This window comes from Pseudopipra pipra, chromosome 19, assembly GCF_036250125.1.
Source record: "Pseudopipra pipra isolate bDixPip1 chromosome 19, bDixPip1.hap1, whole genome shotgun sequence".
NCBI classification, from domain to species: domain Eukaryota; kingdom Metazoa; phylum Chordata; class Aves; order Passeriformes; family Pipridae; genus Pseudopipra; species Pseudopipra pipra.
Genome location: NC_087567.1, coordinates 3,234,773 through 3,244,486, shown reverse-complemented (window position 1 = coordinate 3,244,486; position 9,714 = coordinate 3,234,773). Strand labels below are relative to the sequence as shown.

General features: G+C 46.0%; 1 long non-coding RNA gene across 1 annotated transcript; it reads right to left on the bottom strand.

The window, feature by feature from the left end:
- Positions 1 to 1,447: 1,447 nt before the first annotated feature.
- On the bottom strand, positions 1,448 to 3,623 carry LOC135424778 (uncharacterized). Its single transcript, XR_010435346.1, has 2 exons — positions 3,487 to 3,623; positions 1,448 to 1,604 (listed from the first exon to the last, which is right to left on the bottom strand). It is a non-coding gene; the product is annotated as an uncharacterized LOC135424778 (long non-coding RNA).
- Positions 3,624 to 9,714: the final 6,091 nt, after the last annotated feature.

The window sequence follows — 9,714 nt, the reverse complement described above, 5'->3', positions numbered from 1 at the left end:
GATAGCAGGCATTGCTTCCAGAGAAAAGGTCAGAGAGTTCAGGGGGAAAACCAGAATAAGAATTCTTTGTGTTTTTCAGGTAAGACAACTCCTGTTTTCTAACAGTTTTGTTAAAGATCTTGCAGCAAAATATCAAAATGGCAGGAGGAGACCTGGATGTTTTCTACCATTGCAGCCTGGATATTTTCTACATTGCACCTCCTGTCTCTGAGATGCCACACTGAAATCCTGACCACTTCAGCTCCTTGGTGGTGGGGTCAGTGCTGTAGATCACTCTCTTACCCATTTTACCTACAGTTAAACTCAAACTGGAGGCTTTAAAGCCACCCAGGAATGTGATAACTAGTTAGGCTGGGAGCATAATTCAAGATTTTTGAAGATGTGTATCACAGCCACCAGCTCAAAGGCAAGTTTGGGCTGTGTTGTCCCTCTTCCTTATTGTGCTGTCAACAGAAATCCTGCATTGGGAGCTCGTGTTTCTGCTGAGTTAGACTGGCTGGATTAATCAGCAGAGCTGGGGGGCTTTCCTTCTAACCAGAGACAAGATGTATGTGCCCCACATGACTCCAACTCTAATAAAAGATGCAAAGATTTGAGGTAATTTCTGATTTCTTCTCTACTTCCAACATCCAGCTGCCACAGCAGATGGAGGGACCGTGATACTCTCCCTCCATCACTCAGATGTTCAGCTGTTGAACCCTTTATCAAGCTGTAAAATGTTCACATGACACTTCCCTGTGCTCCTCAAACCCTTGTTTTTGCTGTGATGCCTGGCAGGACTGAGTGAGAAGGAGGGGAGGACCCAGCTGGTTGTAGCTGCAGGGTGCTGTGGACCTTTGCAAACTCCCAGGGATGGGCAGGGGAAGGGCCCCATCCTGCTTCAGACTGTCCTGAACTATCATTAATTAGCAAGAAAAAGACATCCCTGGTTATTCACAAAGCTGAACACTGGGTGTTCAGGGAATGGCAGGTTGGAAAATTCAGTTTAAAGAGGTAAAGAGATGTATTATCTCCTGAGTTAGGCAGCAGCTGAACAAGGCTCTGGGGCTCTGCTGACCCATGTGATGATGTGGATCTGGCCCCTTCTCCACAGTCCAAACTCATTTATTTAAGTAAGAATGGAACATAGGCTTGCAGGGCACAGCATGGATGAAGTGGTTCAAAAGCTGTGTAAACTATAACAGAACATGCTGCTTTGGAGCAAAGGCTGTGTTTTTAGGAGTGGATTAGCTGCTGCTACAGAACCTCCCATCTGAAGGAGGAAGATGGGTCAGCAAGAGACTTTTACTAGATCTACATCAAGATTTTGGGTAATAATTTAAAAAAAAAAAATGAATTGCCTTAGGTTTCTAAATCCTTGTTTGAAAAAATGGCTTAAGATCTTCCTGGACATCAGGTAACTGTGTGGTTAAAATTGCTACCTATCTTCTGAAAACTGTCCTTGGTGTTAGTTAAAACTAATCTGGTTTATTTTACCAGGAACCAGTTGGATCAGAAACCACAAGTCAGCCAGCAAATGTTCTGCTATGATGTTTTTCTTGGTTGATGGACAACAGTCAGGGCTGCAGATGGGATGTCAGAACAGCATCCCTTTCTCCCAGGCTCTGGCAAGGGAAAAGCAAAGGAAAAAATCAAAGGCTTCACCCACAAAGGGTTGTTCTGCCACGAGGGCTGAGGAGAGAATTGCAGGTGTAGAGCCACAGGGTCATATCAGCTCTGAGCTCAAGATCTTTCAAACCTTTTGTAGTGTGTAAACCTGGATGTTTTACACCAGCACTCAGGTGTGTCTGCAGCAGACTCTGTTTGTGAGCCTGTAGTCAAAAAAACTGTCAAAAAACGGTCCATTAAATGCAGAGATAAGAGCTCTTAAATCGAGATCTGAGGGTGTCTCCATGGTTTTGTATGTGAATGGTACCTGAGAGACATCAGGAGGAATTTCTTCCTGGAAAGGGTGGTCAGGCCTTGGCAGGGGCTGCCCAGGGAGGTTTGGAGTGCCCAGCCCTGGAGGTGTCCAAGGAAGGCCTGGCCGTGGCACTCAGTGCTCTGGGCTGGGGGACAAGGTGGGGATGGGGCACAGGGGGGACTCGGGGACCTTGGAGGTCTTTTCCAACCTAAATGATTCCGGGATTCTGTGACCTCTCTTGTTTAGCAAACTCAGCCTGCTTGAGCTGTGTTCCTCACATCTTGTGGATCCTGTTACTAAGGTCAAAATGTAGCAACAACAGAAAAACAGGTACCTTGGCAATAGATGGCAAAAGTGGATGGTTCTAACCTGACACCTTCAGTAAGTTAATGCAACTTAAAAAGTGTAATTGCAAACACTGCCCAAGAGGGTTTGTCTCTAAGGTATTTACTGGTAAGAGCTACAAAAGAGTTGGATATAATATGAGCCCCAGGGAACACATATTATAGCAATACCTGCCATAATATGTGTGGTTCTTCAGCCAGGTGAAGGGAGCAGCTTGAAGGACTGTTGATGTTCTTCCTCCCCAGGTGAACTCCCCAAACTCACACCAGCACAGTAATGTCTACAGAAGAACTTTAAAACATTGAGGGGGGGAAAAAAAAGGTCTTCCCAGACATAGGTTTCTTTCATATGGGTGGATGTGTGTTGTGAAACATCTTTTGTTATAGAATATGGTTTGTAAACTTGGAACCTGACCTAGTGAAAATACTGAGATCAAAGGGGAGGCTGACTTTGATTTCAGCAGCCTTTGGAACAGACCATTAGCTGATAATAATCTATCTGTGCATTTGTATTTGGTTAGTGTCAAATCATTACTTCAGTAGTCAGAAAGGTTTTTTTTTTCCCTTGGAGCTTTCTGTTTGTGTATTCTTGAATATTTTTCACCATATTGGAGTCTGTGAGAAAGGCTGCCTGGGCAGCTCAGCCAGCAAGGGGATGATGTGAGGGCTTTGCCCCGTTCCAAGGGTATCTTGTGTAAGGTTTTGAGTTGTTTTTGCTCTGGATGAGTTGCCATCTCAGCAGGTGGATGCTCAAAAGCACTTGGTGTAGTTCCATTGTGTAGGGATGGGGTGAGGAAGGTCAAGGCAAAGCTGGAGCTGAACTTGTCAGGGGATACAGAGAATAAAAGAAAGGCTTCCATAGGTGTGTCAGCCAGAAAAGGGAGGTCAAAGAAGGTGCACTGCCTGATAAACAAGGCTGGAAAACTGCTAACAACAGACAAGGAGAAGGTTGAGCAATTTTTTGCCTCAGTCTTCACTGGCAACCTCTCTCCCCACACCTCTCAGTGGATGGACAGCAGGGTGGGGACTGGGGGAGCAAAATCCCTCCCACTGTAAGAGAACATCAGGTTTGTGACCACCTGAGGACCTGAAGAGAGAGTTGTCAAGCCACTCTCCGGATATTTGAAAAGTCTTGGCAGTCAGTTGAAGTCCAGGTGACTGAAAAAGGGAAAACATTGTCCCCGTGTTAAAAAAGGGTGGAAAGGAGGACCCTGGGAACAACCACCCTGCCAGCCTCACCTCTGTGCCTGGGAAGATCATGGAACAGACCCTCCCACAAGCTCTGCTGAGGCACATGGAGGACAGGGAGGTGATTTGGGACAGCCAGCACAGCTTCTCCAGGGGAAAAATCCTGTCTGACCAACCCAGTGGCCTTCTCTGACAGAGTGACTCCATCAGTGGCCAACCTGAGATCATATGGAATCACCCTTCTGTGATTCTGTCCTGTGATTCTAAGCTGAGACCTCGCTGGTTCCACGCAGCTGACACGTCCCACAGCTTGTATGTTGGATAGAACACCACTGACCTGCAACCCTTGCAAATATCTCTTCCTCTTTCCTGCACCATTAATCTGTGTTTAGGATTAACTAGAAAAAATATTTGAAGGGCCTTCCTGTTATTTTTGGCTGTCAGATTTTGATGGAGCTGGGCAGTTCAAGCAATGCACGTGCTTAAACCCAGAAGCCTGTAAAACCAAACGCTGCTGACAGTTCACAAGCCTTGAAGGGGAAAGTTTGATTTGGACAGAGTTTTGACAGAGGTTGAGCTGATCCTTGGTTGAACTGATTCTTGCCAGGAAAAAAAAGCATTCCTGTGGTGCAGGTTTCACATGGAAAGTGATGAGGGTACCTGAGGGGCCTGGCTCTGGAGCAGCTCTGATGCTCACAGGGTGCTGAGCTGTTCACGTCCAAGAAGCATCCCTTTGCTGCTTGTTGGCCAAGTCATATTCTAAACCTGAGATTTGCTGCTTAAGGCAGATTTAAGCCAAAAAACATTTCTCTGAGAGCTTACACCAGAGTTGGCAAGAAATACCTCTGGCCAAAACCACAGAAAAAGTTAAAATATTCCATTTGGAAGTGAAACACCCCAAATCTTCACTTGACAAAGGTTTTTAAGTGTTAAATTTATTTCCATTTATGTTTCTTTTAACAAAATCATTTCAGGTTGGGCAAAATGACCCAAATTGGTTTTTCTTTCTGGTATTTCGTTTCAGAGCAGCTCAAATACAATTATCTGAGAAAGGATTTGTTTAATACACTGAAACAGAACCCGCACTCTCAGAGTCACAAGATGGGCCATAATAACCCATCTCCCAGTTAAACATCTGTAATTCACATCACTAACAAAGTCAGGAAGCTCTTGCTGTCTCTGCCTAACCCTGCCCATTTCTCAGCAATTCTTCCTGCCTGTAAAAAAGTTACCAGCCTCAAAACTTCACTATTTGTCCTCCTCACTTACTAGTAGGAACATGATGGTCTTGACACAAAGACCAGGACTCAAACCTCTGGAGACATTCTGAGACCTCAAGACACCTCCCCGAGGCCAGGCAGAGGCATCGTGGTGGGATGGAGCTGCGAGCCCAGTTTGTGTCAGGAATGCCTTCAAGTTCACATTATTCATGAGCAGAACATTCACAGAAAGGAGAGAGGAGAGTGTGTCAAGCTGTGGGACTCTACAGGCCATTTTAATAATCTGTTCTGACACTGTGAACACAACATCTTGGTCTTTCACCAGGGTGCTGTTCCTGTGCTGAACAACTCGTTGTTGAACTCCAGTTTGTTGGGGTTTTTTTTAGCATCATCTTGGTCAAAATACTGATTGTGCCTGAGTTTTTTGATAATGTTTCCTACTGATTGATTATCTCCAAAATTGTTGCATTTATTTCTCCTTTGCATTTCTCCAACTGCTGCCTGCTGGGTCTGTGGTGCTGTGATTTGCTGTCTCACAGGCCTGCTGGTGTCTCACAGCATCTCTTGGCACAGGTGACACTGGGAAGAACAGACAGTCATGACATTTTCAGCAATCCATGCTCCTGGCTCAGTAAAGCACTGGGTCAGCTCCTGCCTCTGGCAGCTCCCAGGGCCCACACTCATCCCTCATGGATGTGCTTTCTCAGGGTGCCCTCCTGGAGCCTTGGTGATGCAGAGCAGGGCACTTCAGAACTTTGGATTCACAAGTTGCTGAGGTCCAGTCCTGGTCAGGGAAGGAGAAAAACACAACCAGGGCAAAATTAATTAACTTCCTTCCCAAAGCCACTCCCAGCTGTCCAGCTGGCAGATCCTGAAAGGCATCACACAGATTCCCAGGGCCCGTGGCTCTGCCTGCTGAATGTGTGCTCCACCAGGACCTTCAGCAGAGATGGAGGAGCATCTGTGGCTGCAGCTGGAGCTTTCCTCTTGCACTCATCAGAAAGGTTGTGTCCCATGGACTGGGATCCCTCCTTTGTCCAGTGCCTTTGATAGGTCATTTAACACCTGAATCCACCAGCAAAATGAGACCAAGGTCACTTGACCCCAGTTAGCCAGTTAGCCAGGAGCATGGACTGACACAGCTGTGACACACTCCTGCTCTCAGCTGGAACTGGCTTTGGGAGTCAGGAGAAAATATTTTCCCCATTGGCATTGGTAGCACTGGAGGAACCCGAGGAGCTGGACTGGTCACCAACTTGAACTTTGCCAAGTGTCACAGCAGAGCACTGTATCTCTGTGTTTCTGTGGCATGCAGTGGGAGTGGGCAGCACAGGTTATCCCAGGCTGATCCCTCACTTCAGTGCTGGCACATGGCAGTGCTGTGTTTTCTGCAGCCAGAAATGGGCAGAAATCCTCCATCACTCTGTGGAAAGACAGCGCAGTTTGGGAAGGCACATCTGGAGTTTTGTTACACACTAAATCAAGGCCGTGGCAGGTGTGTAAAGCTGAGATTTCAGAGCCATTCGGACAGCTAATATATGTGGCAGTTGTTTATGCAAAGGAGTCACTGCTGAAATGAGCTCTGGAATGATTTGTTTTGTTTTTTAAATCCCTTTCTCTGAATTCATGTGATATTTGTGCAGCTACGAGGGAATAACCGAGTAGGATTCCCTGAGCTGTGCCATCTCACTGCAGGGAAGCTGCTCTGCAAATTCCCCTCTGAAGGCAGAAACCCCCTGTGTTTCTCCCCAAAGCCAGGTCACTCCTCCATGCTCTGCAAGACTCAAGAAGAAGGTGCAAAGGGACTGGAATATTTTGAGGCAGAATTCTGGTAATTCAGTCCCTTCTGAAAAAAAATGACATATTTGCAGGGTGAGTTGGCCATGGTCAGACCAGCCCTCAGTCACACTCCCAACCCCATTCCCTGATGCCACCTCAGTTATTCTGTGTGCTCTGCAGCGACAGGAGCATTTTTGTGGTTGTTTTAAAAGCTGAGCAGACCAAGATGATGTCCTAGAGGCCCATCACCCGCTCCAAGAAGAGGCCTCAACTCATGTGGCTGTTGTTTGTCTTCAAGGGGCACAAGTTGGGGCTGAGGGAGATTCTGGAGATTGTTCTGATGAGAATACATGCCTGGCAGCTGCCTGGAGGCATCTGCTTTTCTGGCAGGCCATATTTCATGGCATTTACTGTTCTCCTTTCGAGAAGAAACAACTGAGGGTGGCACAAATCAGCCACATTTCTGCTTTCTGGAGTCTGGTCCTGTGTTTGTGTCAGTGATGCTGCAGAAACCATGACAAGCTCTTGGCTCCACCAGTGTGGTCCTTACAAACCCGGGGAGTGCGTGTCACTGCAAAGACAAGTGCAGCCATGAAATCAGGAGGCAAACCAGCAATAATACAGTTTAATAATCTTGGGTGGTCCTCCCCACCACCCCAACTTGTCTTTCCTTCCGTAGAAATATTGGCTGCTCCTGTAGGATTGCTTTGCTGCCTCTGTTCCCTTCATGCCTCAGTGTGCAAAACCCACGGAGGACGAACCGCTGTCAAGGCTGAAGTGGTGGTTAAGAAAAAAAACTGTTTTATTTTTAAAACTGGTAGATATGGTTCAAAAACTGTTGCTGGGTGACCTCCTGGGAGCAGGGAGATGTTACACTGACCAAGGCATTCACCTGGTGATGTGCAGAAGGGAGGTGGGGGGTGGTTCAGGGTGGGCTGGTCAGAAATGTCCTTTCTGTAAGAGCCTCCACTTCCATGATGTGCTTGGATCTCACTCTGTAGGCACTAACAGAGTGTTAGAAAACTCAAGAGGCAAAGACCACTGCTCCTATTCTAAGCTGAAGCTGCAAAAGCAAAGCAAAGCCCACGTCAGCCAGTCCCAGATAGAGAAATTCCCTGTCCTCATTTTTGGCCTCGCCTCGGGAATACCATTCACTGTGCGAAAGTGTGTGATTATTTCTGGAAAGAAAAGCTATTGAAGACTCAGTGCCAGTGTTGGCTTCATTACAAATGCAGGGAGGAAACTGTCAAATAACTGCTTGTGTTTTCAGATGTACCACATGTGACTGGGGCCGTGTTAGAAAACATGATCCATCCCATGTAAATCACGAACCGTCGAACAAAAGTCCTATTTGTAAATTTGAATATTGGCAGCCAGCTTTCAAACTCTCAGGCTTGAAAATAGTTCTGTGATGCTTTGAGCAAGCACAGAAACACAGCGGGGCTCCTCCAGGTTCCCTTGGCCCTTGCCAAGTTTTGACTCAAACCCTCTCTGCCTGTATAAACTAGGAGAAAAACTAGAGTAAGGACCCCCAAATTTGGCTTGACACACAAATGAAGCGAAACCTGGCTCCAGGGAAATCTACTCCAAACAATATAATTTGTCAGGCTGACTGTATACTGTAATTCTACGAGGTATTCAATCACTTGTGTTAATTATTCCTGTTGGTTTGTCCCTCTTGAGAACACACAGAAAAAGAGGAACCCTGTAAGTGAATTGAATCTCAGTTTTTATTATGTAGGTTTTCAAAACCCCCATAACTCATTAGGACTTATTTTGTGGGCAAGAGGCTTAAGCAAAAAGGCTTCAAGCCAGAATACCATGTCCTGAGATAGCAGGACATCTAAGGAAACTGCATTTTTAAGTGACCTGAGAGAATATAAATTGAGAGTTCAAACTGAAAGAGGGGAAAATCAGGTCAGATATAAAGAAAAAATTGTTCCCTGTGAGGGTGGGGAGGCCCTGGCACAGGTTGCCCAGAGAAGCTGTGGCTGCCCCATCCCTGGAAGTGTCCAAGGCCAGGTTGGACAGGGCTTGGAGCAACCTGGGCTAGTGGAAGGTGTCCCTGCCCATGACAGGGGATTGGAACAAGAAGAGCTTTAAGGTCCCTTCCAACCCAAACTAAACCATCCTGTCATTCTATGGTTGGAATGCAGCAATTTCACCACCAACCCACCATTGCAGGTGTATCAGAAAGGTTTGGTTTTACTCCAGGAAGGAACAAAAGGGAGTTTTTATTCTTCAAGAAGTTGTCATCCTCAGGGCAGAGCTACCCATCAAAAGGGAGATTAACATGGGCAAGCCATCCCCGAGCCATGAGAGCATCACATCCCAGCTCCTGGCATGAAAGGGATCCTTCCTGAGCACTGAACCACTTGCTAAAAATACCACTGAAGTGGAGATCAGAGCTTTTGTCAGAGAGGCTTGTGATCTTGGGTTCAGGTTGCAGTGTGAAAGGTGTGAGGATGCTGGGTCACCACCCAAACTGGACCTTGCTTGTGAACTTGAGCGAGTTGCTTCATCTCACCCAGCCAGTGTTTGTGCAGGGTGCATGGGAATCTATATCTGTATGCAAACCCCATTTATTCCAAACTCCAAATAATCTGACTTCAGAGATTTTTGTCCAGCATAACTTTTTAGATTGTTGTTGAGAGGTTTAAAATCAGTGGGCATGTATTTTTAATTTAAAATGTTGAGGAACACAAGAAAAAGTGAGAAAAGAGGGGGGAAAAGGTATAGAGCAGGAAAATTAGGCTATTAATGAAATAAATAATGAATCCAGAAAGCAGCATGGCATGAACTTCAGCCATGAGAGGGTTATTTCCAAAATGCACCCAGTAGCACCCAGAGGCTCCAGTGACACTTGCTGGAAAAAGCTGATTTTCTTCAGTGTGTGGTAGGACTGGGCTTGAAACCCTGAGTACCAGAGATTTGTTCTCTTTCCATCAGTATTTCTGGTGTTTCTCTGGTTTTGAGTTTATCTAGGACAGATTGGAGAGCTCTTGATTAATGCAGTAATTAAAAATCAATCTTGAAATATCTTAAGCTGACTTGACAGGCTTTTTATTTAACAACTTGCTTAAATAGATCACTGAGTAAGTTATCTGCTGTAGTTTCTTACCCCCTTCCCTGGACTATGTCAGGATGGCCAAAGGACAGGGAGAACCCACGGTTTGTTCTCTCCTAATGCCTCGACCTCCAGATGACAAAGCGTGTATTCATTTACTATTATAGCAATTCTTTTTATTGTCAGGCTTTGATGCTGCCAGGATAAATATTT